Source organism: Amblyomma maculatum, chromosome 3, assembly GCF_055883805.1.
Source record: "Amblyomma maculatum isolate TAMU_Amacu chromosome 3, ASM5588380v1, whole genome shotgun sequence".
Classification (NCBI taxonomy): Eukaryota; Metazoa; Arthropoda; class Arachnida; order Ixodida; family Ixodidae; genus Amblyomma; species Amblyomma maculatum.
This window is the reverse complement of record NC_139346.1, coordinates 146133216-146158846: the sequence shown is the minus strand read 5'-3', so window position 1 is coordinate 146158846 and position 25631 is coordinate 146133216. Positions and strand designations below refer to the sequence as shown.

The following is a 25631-nucleotide window of genomic DNA, read 5'->3' as shown; positions in this document are numbered from 1 at the left end:
AAAGTGCTGGAAGATATATATAGTGGCTGCACAGCAACCAAAGTTCTGCATAAAGAAAGTAACAAAATTCCCATAAAGAAAGGTGTTAGGCAAGGAGACACAACCTCCCCAGTACTATTCACAGCTTGTTTAGAGGAAGTATTCAGAGACTTGGAATGGGAGCAGTTAGGGATAAGGGTAGATGGAGAATACCTCAGTAATCAGCGATTTGCTGATGACATTGCCTTGCTAAGCAACTCGGGGGATGAACTGCAAATAATGATTGATGACCTAGACAGAAAAAGTAGAAAGGTAGGCTTGAAAATCAATATGCAGAAGACTAAGGTAATGTTCAACAGCCTCGGGAAGGAACAGCAGTTTACATTAGGTAGCGAAATACTGGAAGTAGTACGCGAATATGTCTACTTAGGACAGGTAGTAACCGCAGATCCGGACCATGAAAAGGAAATAACAAGAAGAATAAGATTGGGATGGAGCGCATTTGGCAAGCACTCGCAGATAATGACTAGCAGCTTACCGGTATCGCTCAAGAGGAAAGTATACAACAGTTGCATCTTGCCTGTACTCACCTATGGGGCTGAAACGTGGAGGCTAACCAAGAGAGTGCTACTTAAGTTGAGGACAACCCAGAGGGCTATGGAACGAAAAATGGTAGGAGTAACATTAGAGATAGAAAGCGTGCAGAGTGGGTCAGAGAAATAACTGAAGTTACCGACATTCTAGTGGAAATTAAGAAGAAGAAATGGACATGGGCAGGACATGTATTGCGAAGAGAGGATAACCGATGGTCGCTGAGGGTAACAAATTGGATTCCAAGGGAAGGAAAGCGCAGCAGGGGGCGGCAGAAAGTTAGGTGGGCGGATGAGATTAAGAAGTTCGCAGGGGTCAAGTGGATGCAGCTAGCACAGAACCGGGTCAATTGGAGAAATATGGGAGAGGCCTTCGCCCTGCAGTGGGTATAATCAGGCTGATGATGATGATGATGAAGGCATCATCAGAACCGTTGAAGCCAGAACCATAAACGACCAGTGACATGGCGGACACATTACGGTTATAGTACTGAGCCCTGTGTCGAAGTGTTTGTTCTATCGTGGTGGCCTCCGTTAGAAAATCTGATGCCGTGCCAGGTGGACTGCGCACAAGCCCAGCAAATAGTTCTTGCTTCACCCCGCGCATTAAGTGGCGCACTTTCTCCTCCTCTGACATATTTGGATCAGAACGCCTAAAAAGGCGGACCATGTCCTCGTAGTACATTCCAATACTGTCGTTAGGGGCTTGCATACGAGATTTCAGCGCCGCCTCCGCACGCTCTCTTTGGTCGTTGGCGGTGTAGGTCGCCAATAGCTGGCGACGAAAGAGGTCCCATGTTGATAGGGTCGTTTCGTGGTTCACGAACCACGTCCGCGCTGAATCTTCGAGAGCAAAGTAGAGATTATAGAGCGTCCTTTGCTCATCCCAGCCGTTGTAATTGGCGACCCGTTCTAATTGGTCCAGCCAGTCTTCAGCGTCCTCATAAAGCTCGCCATGGAAGGACGGTGGCGTTCGAGACTGGAGGACGACGAACTGGGGTGAAGACTCTCCGTTAGCCGCAGTGTTCGTGTTAGCTCTATGCATGTTGGCCACAGGCGTGCAGGAAAGAGGCCCGAACTCTGGCGACTCACCTCGAAGGCGGCGGCTGCAACTGTGATGGACCGGTGTCAAATCCGTGGTGGCTCTCGGCTTTCCTTCAGGGGTTGAACTCGGCAAAATGGGAAATCGTACCCGGCTGCTCCACCAGAAAATGTAACGAGAACAAGGCAGCGAACACTGAACCGATCAGTTCCACACACTGCACTGTTTCGTTCTCTTCTTTCTCGGTTCCGCGAGGCACGGGGCAATATGTCCAAGGACGACCGCGAGGGTAAGCGCATGGCCAGGGCAGAGGCCTTAGCTCATCACTACGAAGTGAAACCCGGAGTATACTATGTGGACGCATCCAGCCCGCACTAAGGCGGGTGGTACACGGCGGCAGTGATCCACGAGTCCAAAATGGTAAACGGGCTCACATTTAAAGCCCGAAGCGTAACACAGGCAGCGGAGGTCGCCATCGCGTTAGCAGCAACACACTATGATTCCAAAACAATCATAACGGACTCGCGAGAGGCGTGTAGGGACTTTCAACAGGGCTGGGTCCCGTACCTGGCCTACCAGCTACTAAAAAACAGCTCGGACCTGGCTTACCGACTACTGCAAAACAGCTCGTACGTGGAAAGTCCATCCTGCGCTTCATAGTCTGGACTCCGGCCCATTCTGGGCTAGGAGGAAACGAGGCAGCAGATGCCGCCGCCCGCGTGCTTTCTAACCGAGCAACCTCGTCTTCTTCCTTCTCAGAAGAATTCACACCAGCTTACACTTTCAGAGAAATAACGCAGCTGCACCAAAACAGACACTATATTTACCCCCACCCGTGTAAAAGGTTAACAAGAGCGGAGGAACCCGTGTTTCTTCGCCTCCTTACGAATACTATGATGTGCCCGGCGTCACTTAAACGCTTTGACAGTGCCTTCTCCGGGGAGTGCCCGCACTACGGGAATGGCCTCGGACCTTTTCCACATGGTGCGGGTGTGCCCCTCCAACCCTGCCTTTACACCTAACCAAAACACTACCGGGGAGGACTGGGAGGCGACCCTACTTACCTGCTCCGACCTGAAAGCCCAAAAGGCCTTGGTCAAACGAGCAATGGCGGCAGCGGAAGCCACTGGTGTCCCGTACTAGGGGCTCCACCTAGTGTTTTGGAGGGGAAGGGCACTAAGCCTGACCCCAGAGCAACCTTCATGTAACTATATTTTATTAAACGTTTTGACCACCACCACCGGAGAGCACCCTCGACACCACGCAGAAAGAGGGGGGACCCCTCCTCCTCTTTCTGCATAGCGACGACGGTGTTCTACGCAGTCACGTTGTCTTGACTCGCTAGCGGCGGCATCAGTCAGTCGCTGCTAGCGCTGCCTCCGGCCAGCCCCGCCCCCCCTCCTTTCCTCGTGTTCTCCGGCTGCTGCGCGCGCTCCTGCTCCCATCGTTCGCCGCTGAGTGGAAACCCCCCACCCCTTCCTACGAGGCTCCGGTTGCCAAAGCACCTGCTTGAACGGGGGGATGAAAAGGGGGGCGGCGCTGGTTACGAGGCCGACGCCAACGCGAAGCCCAGGAACGGGCGCCTAACAGATGCGCTCTAATACTAAAGGGTTGCATACACGTCTCCCCTTAAGAGCTTGGCGAAAGCCTACCCTTCCTTTCATATTCCCCCTCTCATCGTTTGCATCTCGCCCACGACATTTTGTGATAAACTGATAAACTAGTGCAAGCACAACCGCCGAGTAACTGCCCCCGTGCCTTATTGTTATGCTGTAAAACATGTACTAATGTGCCGACTTTACTTTCAGTTTAAAGCAGATGTTTTAGAAGCACACACCTTCGAGCAATATTTGCATATTCGACAGAATTAGTTCCCATAGGAACACACGAGTTTTTTCAGAAATGTGAAAATATTTGAGCGAACTGAAGACTGCGAGAAGAAAATCAGAGGGTCTCTTAGATGTCTTTCAAGAAAAAAAAATGAAAAACTCCTACCCTTCCTCGCCTATACTCTGCCTCTCATCATTTGCACCTTGTTGGCGTTCGTTTCAGTGCTACATATAATTGGTTGTGGTCAAAATTACTCCGGAGCCCCATACTACATCACCCCGCCGGGTTGGCGCAGTGGTTACGGAACCGACTACTGTTGCCAAGGATGCGGAATCGAAACCCGGCCTCGGCGGCCGCTTTTCGATGGGGGCGAAAAGCAGGGCGAATGTGTGCTGTGCGATGCAGTGCAGTTAAAGAACCCCAGTTGAAATTTCCAGCGTCCTCCACTACGGCGTCTCTCATAGCCTGAGCCGCTTTGGGACGTCAAACCCCACAAACCAACCAATCAACCAACCTGCTGCCATCCTCGCTTTCTCTCTTCCCGCTTTCACTCTCATCTTCCCTTCCCTTATGACGCGGTTTCACAGAACAAGTCGGACAGATACAGTGCCTTTTCTTTCCTGCGAACCAATTATTATTACTAGAAAGAAAAGGCACAGTATCTGTCACTGTTTCTCTGGTTGTGGTTGTGGCTCTAGAAAGAAGGTAAAGAAAATGCACGGGCCTGCTACTAGCTCTGTAGCTGAGCCACTTCCGCTGCCTCGTGCTTCTTCTTCTTCTTCTTCCTTGATATTTGGCACATACCCACGAAGGGGGATTGGCCAGGGTTCAGTGTGGACTGCCAAATATCCTACACAAACTGAATTAGTGTAATAAAATAATTGACAACTAAACAAAAACAAAAGATTTAAGATCACAAAAGTTATTGAATGAAAAAATATGAAGCAAAAATTTGGAGTTTTGTAAATTTGGAATGCAATTAGCAGGGGAATCTGTCCGTAGCTGTGATGTAGTTATGTAAGTGCTGACAAATTTGAGGCAGCGCAAATCCTTTCGCACTCGCACCGAAGGAGAGTAGAAGCGGGACCGATAACGTAAATCCCAAGCGTGCAATTGGATTTTCTAAATGCGCCCTCCTCTGATGTGAAAACCTTCGGCAAGCGAGAAGGAAGTGATCAATATTTTCAATTTCACCGCAAGCCTCACAAAGGTTTGTGGGGCTGATCCCGCATCTACATAAATGAAGATTTAAGCGAGGAATCCTGCATCTCAGGAGAGTCATCGTAACCTCACACTGCCGTGATTTACATGCTCGAACTTTCCACGAGTATATGAGATGCTGGTATTCGGCTGTAGATAGCAAAGATTCATTGCATGTAGCGGCTAGGTATTGATATCGCTGGAAACGGGACATTCCAAAAATGATGATATTAGGGATGGTATATGGAACAGGTGCCTCAAGAGCTGATTTAGCCAGGAAATCTGCCGCTTCGTTGTGGAAAATACCGCTGTGTCCGGGGACCCAGATGAAGCGTATTTCTTTCACCCACCCCGGTATGAAATACTTTAGTGAGCGGCTCAACAGAGCATCCCATGCTGACTCCAATGACAACAAAACAGAAAGAGAGTCTGAGAGAAAAATTATTTTTGATTGACTGCAGGGAACTTTTAGTAGCGCTAGCCCAATTGCCATAAACTCTGCTAGAAATATCGGTGTGTAATCCGGGACAAGCACCGAAAAACTCCAGGAAAGAGACTCCGAAAAAATTCCAATCGCAGCTTTGTGCGCAATCACAGACGCATCAGTGGCAATTATAGTGTGATCAGGGAACTTTTCAAGGTGTTCACATAGGAGACTGGATATTAGACTTGAGGGCAAGTGCTTCACATTAGATGTAAATATAGAATCATAATTTATATCCACAAAGGACGTTGAGCAACCAATAAGACATATAGAAGCAAGGTCCACACCAATGTTTGTTAAAATGCTTTGCGTATAAACAACCTGGGGCTTGCAGACCCTTGGCCACTGGTGAGTGAGAAAGAGTGCGGGGTTTGACACAAAAATAGGTATAGCCACACCGGGAGTAGTCTCAAATGATCGCAAGAATGATCTGACAGTTAGAAGGTGGAAACGGGAGTTAGGGTCCGGAATGCGGGCCTCCAAGTACATAACAGTGGTAGAGACTGACTGTGGAAGGCCTAGGCAGAGGCGCAGCGCCCGTCTTTCTAATAGCAGCAAAGGATGCAGCTTATATTTTGGAGACCCAAAAAAAGAATGCAGCCAAATTCCAGAATCGGTCTCACATAGGCTTTGTACAAAAGTAAAAGAGTATCTCGACGCATACCAAATTTCCTGTTACTTATCCGTGTCAGCCTACCAAGGGCACGTTCACCTTTCCGAACATTAGACTTGATGTGAAGCCTCCAATCCATACTAGCATCATACGTAATGCCTAAATACCGCACAGATTCCACTTGAGGTATGACATCTGAGCGGTAGTTAGCGAAACATATAAGGGGGTTACGGATTTAAAAACTAGCACACTACTTTTGGACACATTTAAAACCAATTTAATTTTGTCCAACCAGACCTCAAGTGCATTTAGGTAAGCCTGTAGTGAACGATATAGGTCATGAATATCTTTTGCCGAGACGAAGAATGCTATGTCATCTGCATATACATATACAGTGACATCAGGATGAACCGGAATATCGCACATTAATATATTAAAAAGGAGTGGGGAGAGCACAGAGCCCTGAGGCACCCCTCTTCTCTGTGCATAGGTGTCTGAGGTTAATGTGCCATCAGTGCAAAAGAATTCTCGTCCTTTCAAAAATTCCCTGATCCACGCATAAATGTAGAACTGAGGACGTAATAATGACAACTTGTTTAGTAGAATGGAATGTTCAATGCTGTCATAGGCCTTAGCAATATCGAGCGTCACTAACGCTGATACCTCCTTGTTGTACATTGCAAGGCGAATCCTGCTTTCTAAACCTACATGTGCAGACCGTATTGAGCATCCATTGCGGAAACCAATCTGGGAAGAACTCAAAGCATTAACCTCTGAGATATGCTTTGAGAGGCGGCCATGCACAATTATTTCTATTAATTTTACTAGATTTGAAGTCAAAGCTATCGGCCGAATGTTTTCAACATGAAATCCTTTACCAGGGTCTTTCAAGAGCAATATAATTTTCGCTACTTTCCAGATGTGCGGCAGCCATGCAGATTCTAATGATTCATTAACCAGATCCAGGAGATCCTGAGTGAAATCATTTGCTAAAATTTTGACCATACATACCGTAACCCCGTCCCAACCTGGAGCCGAGTTTCTCATGGAAGAAATCACAGATAGTAGTTCTGACCTATCAACCTCAACATACTCTGAGCAGGAAATGGGAGCGTGCAAGGGAACTCTGCACTGCTCCTGGAAACGTAATGCTAGTCCTTGCGCAATTTGTTCCAACTCATCCTTTGCCTCCTGTGGGGACAACACTACTGAACTTAATGACTGTGAAAGGTGCGAGTTTCTATTTCGTTCCATGAAACGATACAAAGCCTTCCTGTGCTTAGGGTTTGACAATTAAGTATTTAAATTTTCGTTGTACTTGTCCTTTGCCTGCGCTATGACTCTTTTAAATGACGCCGAACAAAATTTGTAGTTTATCCAGTTTACTGGGCTCTGGTTATAAGAGAGGCTTTTCCATGCTGCTTTTCTACGGCGGAAGGCTTTCTCACACGCGTCATTCCACCATGGGGATGGCGACTTATTGTTTACTGTAGACCGCACAGTGAACTGGGAATCTACAGTAGCATTCGCAATTGAGGAAAATACCTTTTGTGCTTTGTCGGTCCTACATGAACAAAGGTTTGATTTGAGGGAGGAGCGTAGCGAAGCTGCATATTTGGCGTTGTTTACTAGTTTACGGTCCAAAGTTCTATCTCGTGTTGTGCTCATCATGATGGTAAATGTTATTGGAAAGTAGTCGCTAGACGTACCACTATCTACTGTGGACCATCCTCTTATACCTATCCCACCTACTGCCAGGGATAAATCGATGACAGATTGCGAATTTCCGCGCATGAAGGTTATAGCCCGAGAATTGCAGCAGCGCACAACATTTGCCGACATCCACGTCCATAACAGCTGTCCAAATGCGTCGGAGTAGTTATCCCAAAGAGTATGGTGCGAGTTAAAATCACCTGCAATAACTACCCTATTAGAATTTGTAAGTAATATGTCAAAATTTTCTGTGCTACGTACACCTGTGGGGCAGTAGACGTTAGCGACTCTGACAGGGCCACAATGCGGCAATGTGATATCTACAGCCAAAATCTCACACTCAGAATTCATTATTGTTTTGCTTATTTTTGCCCGGTGACATAATTTTGACGATATCAAAGTTAATAAACCACCGCCCCTACCGTTTACACGATCGGCGCGGAAAACGTGATATTTCTTTAAGGTAAATGACTTTGCGGGGGAGAGCCAAGTTTCTTGTGAAAGCACTATGTCTGGCTTATGTGTTGAAAGGAGAAGGCATAAATCTGGAAGTGAAGATGCAATAGAGCGACAATTCCACTGCAAAACTTGTACACCTGCCATGATTACTTATCTAAAATTGAGGCCGCAACAGCCTCTTTTAACACATCGGTTTGCTGTAAAACTTTGGAAGGCCCTTTTTTAGTTTTGGTCTGGGAAATGGAGGACTGAGAGGGTGAGCTAGAAGCACGGCGCTTTTGAGTAGGGCATGCCATTTCAACATCATTAGAGCAAATACCTTTGCGAGAAATGCCTACAGGGACACTGTCGATTGGGTGCACTTGAGGCAGCCCTAGAGGAGAATCTGCATTTAAACTTTCAGTACAGGTTTGAGATGAAATAGATGCTGGAGTCAGCACAGGTTGAGGTGGGCAAAGTGACTGGCTACCAACAATACTAGACAAAGCTTCAGTAAAGCTGGTAAGCATACGGTCAACCACGACAGAAAGGGCTTTTTCAACCGTTTTCACAATTGCGGTAGACAACGTGGTCTCAAAGTCTGGAGTAGAAGGGCGCACACAGTTGGCATAAGTGTGCCTTTTCCGATCAAGAAGGGCATAAGCATCTGCTCGAGAGCAACGATTCTCTTGAATTAATTCGAATAACGCTTACTCCTGTGATCGTTTCTCACAACTGGGGTCATCAGCCAAGTGCTCGTTGCTACACAGACAACAGCTAAGTCTTGCAGCGGTACAGCTATTAGAAGAGTGTCCTTCCTCACAGACTCTGCATCTTGTCGCAGACTTACACGCTCGTCCATTGTGTCCAAATCGCCAACAGTTGGTACATTGAAGGGGGCGAGGACGTAGCGGGTCAATGCGATAAATAATTGGCCAAATTTTTAACTCAGATGGACACATGAGACCGGCAAAGGTTGTTATAACTGATTCTGTAGCAACACGCACCCCGGCCACTATACGAGAGCAGCGATACACTGAAAGAACACCAGCTCCTGCGTCCTGAAATTCCTCCAAAATTTCTTGAGCAGCAGATCCAGGATCCACTCCAAGCACAATACCCTTAGTGCAAGCCAGCTGTTCAGGAATAAAGGCTTTGACAGGAATCGATGTAAAAGAACTGCAGCGTAGCAGATCTGACACACAATTAATGTTTGCAGATTTGCAAACTAAACCTCTCCTCCCGAAAGGTCGCACCTCAGAGATATCAAGGTAGTGATCCGTCAGACTTTTGAGTTGCTCGGCGGCTGCGTTTCGATGGAGGCGAAACGAAGAGGCGTCCGTGTGCTGTGCGATGTCAGCGCACGTTAAAGATCCCCAAGTGGTCGAAATTACTCCGTAGCCCTCCACTACGGCTCCTCTTTCTCTCTTTACACTTCAACTCCCCCCTTCCTCCATTCCCTTACGGCGCGGTTCAGGTGTCCACAAACTCGTGTGACAGATACTGCACCTTTCCCTTCCTGTGAACCAATTATTATTATTATCTACGCGGTCACGTTGTCTTGACTCGCTAGCGATGGCAGCGGCATCAAACAGTCGCTGCTAGCGCTTCCTCCGGCGACCCCTCCCCCCCCCCTCCCAAACTTCCTTCCTTTCCTTGTGGTCTCCGGCTGCTCCGCGCTTCCTGCGACGCTTCGGTTGCCAAGCGCCGGCTCGAACTGGGGGGATGAAAGTGGGGAGGCGCTGGTTACGAGGCCGACGCCGACGCCAACGCGAAACCCAGGAACGAGCACCAAAGAGCTGCGCTCTAAAAAGGCGCAGTATCGTTCATACTTGTTCTGTAGACCCCTGGTAATTATTTGGTTCACAGGAATGAAAAGGCGCAGTATCTGTCACACTTGTTTCTTTGGACACCTGAACCGCGCCGTAAGGAAGGGAGGACGGTGGGATTGAAAGTGGAAAGAGGAGCCGTAGTCAAGGGCTTCAGAAAAATTCGACCACCTGGGGATCTTTACCTTGCGCTGATATCGCACAGCACACGGACGCCTATTCGTTTCGCCTCCGTCGAAACGCAGCCACCACGGTCGAGATCGAACCCGGTTAATAATAATAATAATAATAATAATAATTGGTTCACAGGAAGGGAAAGGCGCAGTATCTGTCACACTTGTGTCTGTGGACACCTGAACCGCGCCGTAAGGGAAGGGAGTAAGGTGGGAGTTAAAGTGGAAAGAGAGAAAGAGGAGCCGTAGTGGAGGGCTACGAAGTAATTTCGACCACCTGGAGATTTTTAACGTGAGCTGACATCGCACAGCACACAGACGTCTCTTCATTTCGCCTCCATCGAAACGCAGCCGCCGCGGTCGAGTTCGAAACCGGGTATTCCAGACAGTAGTCGGGCGTCTTATCACTGCACCACCTGAAAGCGGGGGTGAAAGCGCAAAGAAAGAAAGGGGTGTTGGGTAGTAAGGGGCGCAGGAGTAATCTTGACCACTGCTTCGTGTGGACATTTGTTGTGACTGTAGGAAGAAGGAAAAGAAAATACACGGGCCTGCTACTGCAGCTCGTGGCTGGCTAGCCCCGTGGGGCCAGGAACTGCCACCCTTCCTTTGTCGGAAGGGTGGCAGTCCCTGCCCTCCCTGGGCTAGCCAGCCACCAAATGTTTATCATTTGCAGTGGACGACGGCTGTTGTTGCGGCGCGCGTCTTTCCCTCTTCTCTATTTCTCTTCTGTCCGCACGAGGCAGCGGAGGTGGTGCCCCGCCGGGGTGGTGCAGTGATAAGACGCACGACTACTGTGCCGGTGTACCCGGGTTTGAACCCGACCTCGGCGGCTGCGTTTCGATGCAGGCGAAACAAAGAGGCGTCCGTGTCCTGTGCGATTTCAGCGCACGTTAAAGAACCCCAGGTGGTCAAAATTACTCCGTAGCCCTTCACTACGGCTCCTCTTTCTCTCTTTCCACTTTCACTCCTACCTTCCTCCCTTCCCTTACGGCGCGGTTGAGGTGTCCACAGAAAACAAGTGAGACAGTTACCGCGCCTTTCCCTTCCTATAAATCAATCAGCGGAGGTGGCTCAGCTCCAGAGCCAGTAGGCCCGTGCATTTTCTTTTCCTTCTTCCTACAACCACAACAGCTGAACCAACTCCGCTGCCTCGTGCGGACAGAAGAGAAAATAAAGAAAGGAAAAAGAACAGGGAGAGAAAGACTGATTTATAGGAAGGGAAAGGCGTGGTAACTGCCTCATTTGTTTTCTGTGGACACCGCAACCGCGCCGTAAAAGAAGGGAGGAAGATGGGAGTGAATGTGGAAAGAGAGAAGCAGGAACCGTAGTGGAGGGCTCCGGAGTAATTTCGGCCACCTGGGGATCTTTAACGTGCGCTGACATCGCACAGCACACGGAAGCCTCTCCGTTTCGCCTCCATCGAAACGCAGCCGCCGAGGTCGGATTCGAACCCGGGCACTTCAGCACAGTAGTCGGGCGTCTTACCACTGCACCACCCTGGCGGAGCTCGTGCGGACAGAAGAGAAAATAAAGAAAAAATTAGATGTGGCTTAGCTCTGGTTAAGCCTGGGTGATTGAGAAAGCAATACCTCCCTGGCTGCGCTTGGCTCTGCTGGTGGTTTGGCATGGCTTCGCCTTTTGTGCAACTAAAGGATTTACTCTGGACACAACATGGTTCTACTGTTTGTTTATTCCAATAAACATGCTCTGCTAGACGGCGCTTTCTTCTGTGGTAATTATATGGCTCAGCACTACTCATAGACGATTCTTCGGCATTCAGAGTCCATGAAACTACTCTCGCTCACTGAACTTGTAGAACGCCGCCGGGCTCGCCATTCTGCAGCAGAGGCGCGTTGCTTAGCCAACCGCTCTTTCCTTCATCTATCTCCTCGGCCAGAGTCCTTCAAGGACTCTGCCTCGGCACAGCACCGGTGTTTGCGCGCAGCACGTCCCTCCAGCGACGCCTTGTACAACTCATCAGACATGACTAAGCGGAGCGCGCCTGCGGCGCCCCGTTTATCCTCTCCTAGCGAGCGCCCTCAGGCGGCGGACCGAGGAAGCCGTCACGTGGTAGCACGGCCGGTTTCAGGGGAGAGCGCGCTCTCTCTCCCTCGAGACCGGCCATGGTGGTAGCCGCCGCGCCAAGCTAAGGAACGACTACGGCCGAAGAGACGAGTTGGGGCCCCTGCTCTCCTCTGGTCGTGACGTCACGCTGTCACGTGGTCGTGCGCCACGTGACTTCACGAAGCGAAGGAACGACCTCCACCGACGGCAGAAAAGTGCTAGCAGTATTGCTGTCGCAATAAAAGAAGACGCGAGAGAAAGACGCGCGCGCAACAACAGCCGTCGTCCACCGCCAAAGCAGTGGCGGGTGCAATGACGGCCTGCAACAGATAGAAATCAGTGGCAGGCTAGCCACCGCCGCAAGCGGCGTTGACCTACCTGTCCCAGCCTCATCAGGGCCAGGATCCTTGAAACGAAGCCGTCGAAGTCGGGATCTGCGTTTTAAGCTCTCAAGCGTGCCTTTCATAATTGGTTAACAGGAATAGAAAGGCGCAGTATCTGTCACACTTGTTTCTGTGAACACCTACATCGCACCGCAAGGGAAGCAGGGAAGGTGGGAGTGAAAGTGGAGCTGGTTACGACGGCGTCGACGATGCGAAACCCGGGACCGGCGCCTAAGAGCTGCGCTAAAGTGTACTATTCCTCATTCTAGTACACTTTCGCTGCGCTCTAAAATTAGAGGGTCTCTTAGATGGCTCTTAAGAGGAAAATGGCGAAAGCTTACACTTTCTATCATCAATTGCCTCATTATTATCCTCACGCGCACAAATCGTACACACAAATCTCGCGCATGGAAATTCGTTAATAACCCAGATGGCATCAAAGTCCACCACACAGGTCCTGTCGGCCTTTTTAAGATAATTTTATTTTTCATATAATTCAACAGAACTAAGGTACATTTTTTCTGGGATACTTATTGCTTTGGCAAGCACTCAGTCATGTGCTTGCACTGAATGTATATCTCATACAAGTTTTTTTCAACAATAACCATTGTGTAGCCTTTTTACTCTATGGATTCGGACATCATACCAGTCAAAACCAGTAGCCTCCCTTCATAGTATGGAAGGATACGCGTGGTCGCTCTGCCGTTTACAAAAAAAGATAGATCTTGTAGAAAATCGCCGTAGGAATTCTTCCTTAGTGTTGCCAGTTCTTCATTTAAATGTGTTTAAAGCATTGCTCTTGTTCTATACAGCGTTAGAAACATTACATTTTGCGGGCGTCCCCGCAAAAAAGGCAGACCCCTCCTCTTCCAAAGCACATACATGCATATGCACACAATAAGCTCAATAGATTGATTGATTGATTAAAACTTTAATTTCCACCGATTTAGGAGGCCCCCCAACTCCCCGCTCCTGGCACGCAGGCCTGAGGAACGGGGGCTGGAACCTCCGCGACTAAGGACTGGCGAATATACATTGGTTATTCGCGGCCTCAGCCGCCAGGCGGACGGCTTTCTGCTGGTCAGCGGAGACGTCGCTTCGCAGCAGGGTTACCCAGGCTTCTATGTTGTCGCTAGCGCCCGGAGACTTAGGGCATTGTCAAAGTATATGGTCGAGGGTCCCCCTCGCTTCGCAGGCTTTACATTTCACATTTTTTCTCTCATCTATCTGGGTGTGAAACAACCAGACAGGGTTCGGGAAATTTCCGGCTTGTAATCGCCGCCAAGCTATGGCCTCTTTATTATTTAAGCTAGGATCCGGTGGTGGCATCAGACGTCTTCCTAATCTGTAATTTTCGATTATTTCTTTATATGTTTGCAAACTGTCGTCCATCGCCTGGCAGTCGGGCGGCTCCGCGTTTGCCCGGAAGTAGAGATCTCGGGCTAAATCATGGGCCGCCTCGTTGCCGGGGACGGACGTGTGTGCTGGGACCCAAATTAGGGTGATTTTGCGATCGATTTTAGTTGCAGCTTTTAGAATTCGGGCGGCTTCTTGCGAGACCCTGCCTTTTCCGATATTCCAGAGAGCAGTTTTACTGTCGCTAAAGATCAATCTAGCCTTCGTTCCGACGCAAGCGAGCGCTATTGCGACCTCTGCAGCCGTGTCTATTTTTCTGCTTCGGATGGTGGCGGAGACGACTGGTGCGCCGCTACCATCGACTACCACGGCGACTGTCGCCCCTGATCGGCCACTTGCAGCGTCTACGTAGGCAACTTCTTTTACTCTGAATTTTTTTCCACTTTTAACCAGTTCTTCTGCTCTCTTCTCTCGTATCTCCTTGTGGTATTCTGGGTGCATGTTGCGGGGGAGAGGACGGACAATGATGTTCTCGCGACATTGTGGTGGTAGGGCAAACTTGTCGGCTGTGCCCCTATCTATTTTTCGACCCACCCATTCTAAGATGGTTCGACCCGTGCTCGACCTACTTAATCTCTCACGTTGGGCGATTCTCACCGCTTCAGCAAGTTCCGTCCAGCTATTATGCACTCCCATTTCTATCAGGCGTTCCGTAGCAGCAAGTTCCGTCCAGCTATTATGCACTCCCATTTCTATCAGGCGTTCCGTAGAAGAGGAGATGGGTAGACCCAGCGCCCTCTTGACGCAATGCCTGATGAGTGCGTCTATCTTATCTTTTTCATTGGTCCTCAACATAGAGCTGTCCATGTGACGACCCTGCCACTGCATTCTGGCATGAAACATGCGCGTCACTAGGCGCCATAACGTGCGTGCTACACAGTAGTCATGCAAAACACGATTCAAAGCTTCTGTTTGACCGCACTGAGGGCATGCATGCGGAGGGTTGTACGCCTCACGACGCAAGGCGGTCGGCTGTTGGTAGAGCCTGAAATTCTTTTAGCCAAATGAAATCGCGGACATCAGCGGGTAGAGAGGCAGTAATCATAGGATTCCGTTTTCTTCTATAAACATTGCCTTGTCAGATGGAAGGAAGGACGCACTACCTGCGATCCTCCTGTGAGGGTACAGACCTTGACCTGCGACCATCATCATCCTACGACTACCCATGCAAGGCCTTCCGCCCCGTGAGGTTTAATAATAATAATTGGTTCACAGGAAAGGAAAGGCGCAGTATCTGTCACACTTGCTATGTGGACATCTGAACAGCGCCGTAAGGGAAGGAATGAAGGTGGGAGTGAAAGTGGAAAGAGAGAAAGGGGAGCCGTAGTGGAGGGCTACGGAGTAATTTCGACCACCTGGGGATCTTTAATGTGCGCTGACATCGCTCAGCACACGGACGCCACTTCGTTTCGCCTCCATCGAAACGCAGCCGTCGTGGTCGGGTTCGAACCCGGGAACTCCGGACAGTAGTCGGGCGTCTTACCACTGCACCACCCCGGCGGGGCCCGTGAGGTTTGGGGGGATTTTGTTTCAGGGAGCGGGCTTTTCGCACCAAAGGGGCTCATGCAATCCGGCCTCTTCCCACCGGGGTGGGGTCGCAGTGCATATGCACCACGTCCGCCCCACCACGGTGGGTCGAAGCCTAACACGAGCAACTCTAATATCTCACTTATAGTTTTCCATTTTATTCTATAAGCCTTCATGTGCTGATCGTTACCCAAACATTTAATTGCCACGCATTCGCATATGTCTGTGGTTTCTAAAGAGAATTTATTGGGTGCATACATACATACAAAAACGCACATTACTCACAGACCAAAGCACTATACAAAACACAATAGGGTACATATATAAAATAAAACATGATTCCTCAGAGAGGGGAAAACAATAATTACGAGAGACTTTAGCGACTATAGTAGTGAAAGGCGAAAGCCTGAGAAGCCTCTTCTCTAGCGTTCCTGCAATCTGCAATCCCACACTTGAACGCCCACAAAAGAACGCCACGCAAAAGCCACCGCAAAAGCGGGACACACTTTCTCCACGACAGTATGAGTCATTAAAGGCTTTCACCTTAATAATAATTAGTTTACAGGAAAGGAAAGGTGCAGTATCTATCACACTTTCTCCGGCAAGTGTGTTTGGACGGTACACCATCCCTCCTGTTGCGTGGCGTTCCTTGGCGCGCTTTCAAGTATGGCATTGTAGAAGGCAGGGACGCATCCCGCCTCGGCCAATCAGAACGCCGCAAAAGCGGGACACACTTTGTCCACAACAGTATGAGCCATTATAAGGCTTTCGCCTCAATAGAAAGGGAGGGGGGGGGTTCTAATAAAGGACACCAGGCATCTCAAGTCTGCTCCCCCGTACAAAATAAAAGCGCGTGTGCAAGCGCCGCAGAAACCGCGTCTCGCCGTCCGTTTCTAACTGTCCAGACAGATACTTCCAGACGACGAGGCGCAGCCTCTGCAAGGCTGAAAGGCAGACTGCGCGGACGGGAGTGCGGCGCGCCTCAGCGAGGCACCTGCGACGCCGCACCACAAACAGAACCACAGGGAACACAAGGTGTTCAAAGGGTTGCGCCGGCGCCTGACGCCGGGGTTCATGCGGATGTTAAAAATCCTATATGCGAGCCGCCACATTGTTCTCGTAGCCACACATTCGATCAAAACATGCGAGAGGCTCTCGGGAGCACCGCAGTTGGCGCACTGGTCATTCGATACAAATACCCCATGTTGCAATGCGCTGTCTCGGGGAGGACGCCCCAGCGTCTAAGCCAGACAAAATATCGCACTTCTTTTGGCAGCCGACCACTTGCTGCGGTTTCTAAGGTAACACACGGTAACTACTGCAAGCGAAAGCTGTAAACCACTGCCCCAATGTCTTGATGTTATGCTCAAAAGCGTGTACTAATGCGCAGACTTCACTTTCGGGTTATAGCAGATGTTTTAGCGGCACTAGCTTCCGTGCGATATTTTCTTAATCCACACAATCAGTTCCCGTAGGAACACATCATTGTTTTCCAGAATGCTGAAAATGTTTGAGCAAACTGAATATTCAGAGAAGAAAATTAGACGGTCTCACAGATGTCTCTTAAAAGGAGGATGGAGAAAGCCTACTCTTCCTCTTTTATAATTTGCCTCTCATCGTTCGTCTTTTATCGGCGTTCGTTGCAGAGTTACAAATAGCTTATTGTGTAATAGAAGACCGTGTACAGGTCGCAACGCCGTGAACGGTCAAGGGAACGTTCGGCGATCAGTCGTAGAGCTTATGTCAGCAGAGGCGCGAGCGTCGGAGCGAGCGTTGTCGTCATTGTCTTTCCTGACCATCAGGCGTTCAACATGGTTGTCATCCTCTTTCTTCAGCATCAGGCGCTGAAACTTTCGGAGCCGAATAATTGTCTTACAACTTCCCCCGGGCGAAAAGGCACCATCCTGGCTGCTTATGGCAATGTGACGATGACAGGATCATAGTAAGGTTTCAGGCGGTTACTGTTTTCACGGTTGCGGCGACGGTGGTCAGTAGATGGCGTAAGGGGTTCGATGAGGTAGTTGATAGGGGATGTTTGCTTGACAATAAAGTAGGGTCCCTGGTACTTGCTACCTATGCATACCTGTGCACTGCAAAGACTGCGTTGATTGTAGAGACCAAAAATGTCCGGCTGACCTTCACAATGTTAAGGTTATGAGAAGGATGAAGGACAAGTTAGCGAGAGAGATTTATGAAGCATATGCAATCTGTGACTTGGGAGACCAATGTGCCAGCATGCCATCGGTGGTTTTGTTGAAGAAGGAAGTAGAATTTTTGCGCAAACCGGCAGGATGTTAACGACAAGAAAGAAGTTGGCTGAAGATGTAAAGTGAAGGAAGAAGGGAAGGAAGAAGATGTGCGGTTTCCAGTTAATATAGTTGTCAGTGCAGCGTTGTCCTTGTGTGCGTGTGTGTGCCTCTTGTGCTTTGTGTTGGTGTTACCTGCTCTGCTGCCTTCTTCCAAGAGAAAAATTCAGTGGCTGGATAGTCCCCGCCGCAAACGGCTTTGACCTACCGTCCCAGCCCCGTAGGGCCAGGAACAGCCACCCTTCACCACCTCGCCCATGCCTCTCAGGCTTTCGCCTTCCACTACTTTAGTCGCTAAAATCCCTCATAATTTTTATTACTATTATTCGAAAGCATTACTTCGCTATGTCCGCAGACCGCGTCCGCAGGCCGTGTCCGCAGAACGTGTCCGCAAAATCGTATCCGCAGCAGTTGTAATTTAGAAGTGGTAGAGGTTAATGAGTGATGTCAATCGATAGAGAGTGACGTAATGTTGTGTCCGAAAAAATAGTTAGGGCTATAAGTTAATTAGGTAATTATTTATAATAACTGGTTCACAGAACAGGAAAAGCGCAGTATCTGCCACACTTGTTCTGTGGACACCTGAACCGCCCCGTAAGGGAAGGGAGGAAGGTGGGCTTTGTGCATTGTGCTTTGCGGCGTTTAACGTCCCAAAGCGACTTCCATGGCCACCGTTGTAGTGAACTACAATACTAATCTAGTGGCGCGAACGGAGGCGCGCGCCAGCGGTACGACTGAAGCAAAACGGCTCGCCTCCCGCAAGGGGCTCTACCGCACCTTTTACTAGCCCTGCACCGCTGCCTCCGTGCTGGTGAGGGCAGTAGGAGAGAGAGAGAGAATAAACATTTATTTCATCTATAGAGTTTGTGGTGGTTAGATGTCTACCATCTTCCGTAGCGGTGGTCATCCGCCCTTATTCCAGGGCCCCGCAGGATGCCGCCGCCAGCTAGGCCCGTCGGATCAGACCTTCTTGGTCTTCCCGCCGGTCGCTGAAGAGCATTCCCTCCCACTGCTCCACACTCGGGTTTGTTATGATAGGCTCTACTGGAATTCCCTGACATTCCCACGTCGTGTGATATAGCGTTGGTGTCTCTAAGCACTATCGGCATTTATTTGTGTATGTGGGGGGTACATTTTGTGTAGTGTGTGTAGGTTCGGGAAGGAACCTGTCTGTAGCTTACTCCACGTGACGGAGTCCTCCTTGCTGAGAGATCTGTGCAGGGGGGGAAACCGCATTCTGCAGCCTTGCACGTGTTAGATGTCCGGTATTGAGCATAACCTCCAGCTATCTCGTCCGCCTTCTGGTTTCCCTTTAACCCGGTGTGTCCCGGTGTCCACACGATCGTGTGTCTGATAGGTCTTCTTCCTCAGGTGGTTTCATTGGGTGGCTACTCGAACGAATTATGCGAATCGCTCGATGACCGATTCTGCCCCGCAGATAGTTGCGGCACGCTGCTTGCGAGTCTGTCAAAATTTTCAGTGACTGCTTCTCCCTGTAGCCTTCCGCCAAGGCCATAGCTACGGCTACCTCCTCGGCCTCGACGACCGAGCAGTCTTTCAGCGATGTGCTGGCCACTTCTCGTAGATTCGAGTCAACAAGCGTCGCTACCGCGTTTGAGTGTTCCTGCCCACTCGTCCTGACGTATGTGGCCGCATCCACATATACCGTCGTTTCTTCTGGGGCTATTACCTTCTGCAGGTATGCGGCTCTTGCCTCTCTGCGGAACGTATGAAGATTTGGGTCCATGTTCTTTGGGATTGGTGCTATCCTTATTGTTTTGCGACATTCGTCCGGAATGTCCGCAGTTCTCTGTATTTCTTTAATTTGGTTTGACCATCGTAGCTTCTTCAGAAGCTCTCTGCCCGTCGGTGTTTGTTGCAACCTGCGCAGTTGTGCGTTGATGTGCGCTTCTCGCAGCTCGTCAAAGGTGTTGTGCAATCCCAGCGCTAGGAGTCTCTCCGTGGAGGTGTTGTGCGGTAGGTGAAGTGCCGTCTTGTACGCTTTTCTCAGGATCGTGTCTGCCTACTGTATTTCGCTCTTGAGAGGGTGGTAATACGGAAGGCTGTATGCCACTCGGCTGACCACTAGGCTCGCGACCAGTTTGAGTGTGTCCTCGTCCCTCATGTCCGACCTCCGGTGTGCTACGCGTGTTATCATGCGTGCCACCTGGAGGGTCGATGCCCTCAGTTGGGCTAGTATATGGGACCATCTGGACAACGACCCCGTACCCCAAGAGTACTCGGCAATCCTGAACTACTACTGAGGGTAGTCGGAATGGCTCCCGGAGCGGACCACGTGCTACGGACGGTCACTCTGCGTTCCGATGTGGCTAGACGGATAGACGATTCCTGCGGACGCGACCTGCGTACGCGGCCTGCTTGTGGACGCGGCCTGCGGACGCGGTCTGCGGACAGAAATCTGTGATCATAGCGAAGTAATGCTTAATGCAATGAAGTAATACATCGTCTCTTGTGTGCTGTCGGTCTGATTGTAGTCTTATGTAGTCCGTACTGAGTGGCACGATGTCGAAGAGGAGGACGGACACTCATTGCTTTCCGCCGGCCTGTCGGAGTGGTTACTACCCTGGCGCTCCTAAGGCGTCTTTGCTCGCCGCTCCAAGAGACGGTGACTTCAGGAAAAGGTGGGAGCGCAATCTTCATAGGTAGGATAAACCACTGACAGAATCTTCACCCTGGCAACGTCATGCACACGCCGCAAGTAAGACTTGCCGGAAATTGGGTTGGGAATATTTTCAATCCTGGGTAAAAGTGAATTAAATGCGTTTAAGAGGGCGCTGAGGCGTTTCAGAAAAAAAATCCGTGTATATATGTACGTGAGAATAGGTGCGCGGACAGATCAATCGCGTGTTTAGTTCACCATATGCGCAGGTATAGTGAACTAGAATATTGTCCGCAGGTAAACAAATTTATCCTGAAAGGTGCATGTAAATAACTGACATCCGGCAACAAATCAAGCATTTCGCACCGCCCCTTCTTGGTAGCAGACAACACAGAACGACGCAATTTTTCACCACTGCTGAAATGCTCGAAAGCCAAGATAGGGGAAAAAATGCTCAGATAATTGCACTGAAGCTAGTTAAAGCAGCGGCTTGCAAGAGTATTTACTAAAGAAGCATAAATTCACTACAATGGGGCAACGACACAGAGAAACACGTACAAGTGTGTTAAGCAACCGCTAGAATAAATTGCAGTGGCGCCATCTCGTGGTTCCTACGTCAAGGGGCAAGCCTGCGCCTCTCCGTTTGCGCCACTACGACAATATTCTAGTTCACTAGCCACCGTCCTGCTGTCTTAGGCAACCAACACCCTTCATGGGTTCTCATGAGCGTCCCGACTCGGGCGCCTTACCCCGGCGTTTGGTTCATCCCACAGACCCAGTTCTGCTTACCAAAAGTGGCCCACTTGGCACTCTCATCGCAGCGGGAGGCCTCAACCCAGAAGGCTTCCCGTACACCCATTTAAAGTTTGAGAATAGGTTGAGGACGTTTCAACCCCAATGCCTCTAATCATTCGCTTTACCAGGTGTGACTGCTCTCGCATCGAGGGCCAGCTATCCTGAGGGAAACTTCAGAGGGAACCAGCTACTAGATGGTTCGATTGGTCTTTCGCCCCTATACCCGGATCGGACGATCGATTTGCACGTCAGAATCACTCCGGACCTCCACCAGAGTTTCTTCTGGCTTCATCCTGCCCGGGCATAGTTCACTTTTTAGAGCGCAGCTCTTTGGCGTCCGTTCCTGGGTTTCGCGTCGGCGTCGTCGTCGGCCTCGTAACCAGCTCCGCCCCCCTTTCATCCCCCCAGCGCTAGCAGCGACCGACTGATACCGCTGGATGCCGCTGACGCCGCTAGAGAGTCAAGATAACGTGACTGCATAGAACACCGTCGCCGCCATGCAGAAAGAGGAGGGGAGGGTCCCCCCCCCCCACTTGTTCCTGTGTGGCGGATAGGGTGCTCTTCAGTTGCCGACGCGCCGGTTATTTCACGTAGGCCCCGGCACGTCGACGAATACGTGACCACCTTCCCACGGCTAGACCTGGTTCTTGGCGCTGCGGAAGCGAGGGTATCATATTGTTTGCGTCGGCATCGGCGGCGTTGTCCCTGAAACCAACTCCGCAGCTGGGGTTGACTCACTATCGGCGTCAGCAGCATCAGTCAGTCGCTGCTATCTCTTCCCTCCTCCCTTTATCGCGTTGTCCGCTTGCTGCGCGCGCTTCTGCCCCCATCGTTTGCCGCTGGGTGTACACGCCGCCCCCCTCCCCACTCTTCCTGCGAGTCTCCGGTTGTCAAAGCGCCGGCTCGAACTTAATTCCTTTCTTCGCGCGCTCTAAAAAATTCTGTGATAGCGCATACATGTGTTGCTCGATTTCTTTGCCTCAATCTATCGAAAAGGTGAAACAGCTTATTTGCTGCGCTCAAATTTCGCATTAGGAAGTAACGTAATCGTCGGTAATTTTTTTAAAGCGGCTTAGGCTATGAGAGACGCCGTAGTGGGAGTGAAAGCGGAAAGAGAGAAAGGGATACCGTAGAGGATATGACGTCAATGAAGTGAAGTCAAGCAACCGGAAGTAGAGCCGCAAAGTGCATAGGAAGGCATTGGCGTGCAATTTGAAAGTACCAAAGACTAAAATGGGTAAACAAGAAATGAATTAAGCAACTAGAAGCAACTAGAAGCAACCAGAAGCAACCTACAGTAGCGTCCGGGCTTTCGTATTACTCTTATGCAAATTCTGCAGTGCTCTTTAATTATTATTATTATTATTATTATTATTATTATTATTATTATTATTATTATTATTATTATTATTATTATTATTATTATTATTATTATTATTATTATTATTATTATTATTATTATTATTATTATTATTATTATTATTATTATTATTATTATTATTCGCTTTAGGCGAACAGTTACGCAAGAGCGAGTAAACTCCTTGCTAGAGTGATCAGACAGTCTACTGAAGTTTTTCTCCGACAGGGACAATTTCCTGCCAAAAGTATAGAAAATTCATACAGCTTGAACTGCTATATATGTTAAAGAAAGAAAGCCATACATACTTTTTGCTTGTGCTGGAAGCTAGGCGTGGTTCCGACCACGTGGAGATCTTTAACGTGCCCAATGATGTCAGCGCACGTTAAAGATCCCTAGGTGGTCGAAATTACTCCGCAGCCCTCCACTACGGCTCTTCTTTCTCTCTTTCCCCTTTCACTCCCACCTTCCTCTATTCCCTTACGATGCGGTTGAGGTGTCCACAGAAAACAAATGAGACAGTTACCGCGCCTTTCCCTTCCTATAAATCAATCAGCTAGGCGTAGAAGCTTTAAAGTTCAGCTCGCCGAAAGCGTGACCATAATCTGTACCCCAGCACACGCCGGTCTCGCCGGCAACGAGGCTGCCCACATGCTCGCCCGCTCCTCGCTACCTCTTGGTGCTGCGGACGCCTCCACAACAACATCTAAAAGCAAAGAATGTATTGGTACGTTTAGGGATGTAACCGACAACCTGAAGAAAGACCGGAGGATATATCCGCCACCGGATAGATCCTTGAGAAAAGAATCATACGACTGGAGAAGACTCCAAGCTGAAAATTTCTTTTCGCCCCTATGGAGGAGTTGGACGGGTGCCAGAGGGCGGAAGAGGGACGGTGCAGAAACCGAAATTTGTAAATTTTGCGGCCACGTGGCAACTTTAGAGAGATGCGTTCGTGCGCCAGGGCGCAACACGATTAAAACTAGCTATGAATGGGAGACCACGCTAAGAAGCTCCGACAAAAAAAAAAACAGCGATTCGCCTTCCGCCTGGCAGCCGAGGCTGAAGACCTCTTCTCCTAGAAGCGGCCGGGTGTCCTCCGGCCGCGGTGCGACAGACTGCCTCACCGGACGCCTGCGTGCGGACCCGGAGGTGGCTGCCGCGCCATATTCGGCGGAAATAAATGTTCTTCCTCTTTCTTCTCAGCTCGCCTATGTCATGTACGCAGGACCGAAAAGCTTTTATGGCGAAAACCTTTCTAGGCTCATAGAACGAGATCCCATTTGCGAGACTGTGCGCGAGTAATATATCCCATACACAAATTTCCTATGGTCAGCTATAGAAAATCCTTTGCATGGTCGGCTATAGAGATTTGGCCCAAATATCTATAGCCGCTTCTATGGCTGTCTTTAGGTTCTTCTATAGTCTGTTCTATAGAAGCCTCTAACCTGTTCTATAGACTTATGGCTCTCTATTTACTATAGTCTTTAGCATTTTTATGGTCAGGTATAAACGTTTATGGTCAGCTATGGAAAATCATTTGTTTGGTCGGCTACAGATATTTGGCCCAAAAAGCTATAGCTGTTCCTGTGGTAGTCTTTAGGTTTTTCTATAATCTATTCTATAGGAGTCTTTAACCTATTCTATAGACTTATGGCTTCCTATGTACTGCAGTCTTTAGCATTTTCTATGGTCGCATACAAACGTTTATGGCCAGCTATAGAAAATCCAGTGTATCATCGGCTATAAATATTTGGCCCAAAAAGCTATAGCCTGTTATAGAAGTCTATAACCTACGGACCAAGTCCAGCCCACTTATAACGAACTTGATCGTCACGCGGCATTTGTTCGCTGTGTCCAAAGTTCGTAGTAAGTGGACCGCCTATAATACGGGCAAAAAGAGCAAGCGAGACGAAAGTTAACTTTATTTTTGAAAAAAGTCAGTGATGCATGTCTGCTTCTTCAAAGCTGATCGCATCATTGCCGTTTATAATTTTTCCAGCGCGGTAATATGTTCATCGCCAAGGCCTCTGCTACACACGAGTTCCTTAAGCGACGCGATGTAACCGATCGCGGTTGAAGCGTTCACAGCAACCGGCGGTAGAGCAGCATCCTCGCCATCGTCCTCGTCGGTCTCTGGGCAGTCAGGAAGGGCTTGCACTTCACGCACAATAGCTTCATCAGTGCATAGCTCCGCAGTATCGGCGTCCTCATCAGCAGAAACAAAATCGTCCCAGGCAACGTCAGGTCCGGCCAGCTGCGTGTCAACGACGCGTTGCCACAAGTCCTCGTGCGACCGGCTTTCCGGTGGGTGATCTATGGCGTCCTCGGTGATGGGCCCATAAAACCCGCCTTGTGGAAGAAATTTGCTATGCACTCCGCGGTGAGTTCCATTCACGCCGCTTTCAACATCTCCACGGCGGCAAGCAAGCTGATGCGAACTGACATGGCAGCATCAATCGCGATCAACAAGCGTTGGATGACGCGCCGCCGGTAGCACACCTTGAACGCATGAATGATGCCCATATCCAGCGGCTGAATTTTGCAGGTTGCGTTGGGAAGCAAGAAGAGCACTGTCACAGCACTCAAGGAAGGCTGCACATGGTGCGCCGCACAGTTATACAACACGAGCAGGACCTTCCTGTTTTTTCGTGCCATGTCGCGGTCGAACTCGACAAGCCACTCTGCAAATAAGTCACGATTCATCCAGGCTTTTGTATTGTTCCTGTAGCGAACGGGCACGTAGCCTCCAAAGCATCGCGGCTTACGTGACTTGCCAATGATAAAAGGCAGCCGCCGGTCACTGCCGCCCATATTGACACACAGAAGAACGGTTATGCGCAAATTGCTGCTCTTTCCTCCTGCGCACTTGTCGCCTTTCAAGGCATGCGTTTTAGATGGCAACATCTGATAAAACAACGCAGTCCCGTCGGCATTGTAAACGTCCCGTGGAGCATAGCTCGTGATTGTTGGGAGGTTGTCGGAAAGCCACCCATCGACGTCCTCGTTGTTCACAGACGCAGCCTCGCCGACGACCGCCTTGAAAACAATTCCGTGGCGAGCCTTAAGCCGGTGGAGCCATCCATTGCCTGGGCTGAAATCGGGAAAGTCCAAAAGGAAGGCGAAGCCTTCAGCCTCGGAGAGCATCAGTGGTCCCCTTATCGGAACGTTGCGAGACAAGGCGTCAGCGAACCACTTCAGCAGTGCGCCCTCAACGTCCGCGTAGATCGCCTTCCGAAGGCGCTTTCTAGTCGTCGGGTCGGCATTCACGG

General features: G+C 49.6%; 1 pseudogene; it reads right to left on the bottom strand.

The window, feature by feature from the left end:
- Window positions 1–24283: 24283 nt before the first annotated feature.
- On the bottom strand, window positions 24284–24753 carry LOC146196338 (uncharacterized; annotated as a pseudogene).
- Between the last annotated feature and the right edge of the window lie 878 nt (window positions 24754–25631).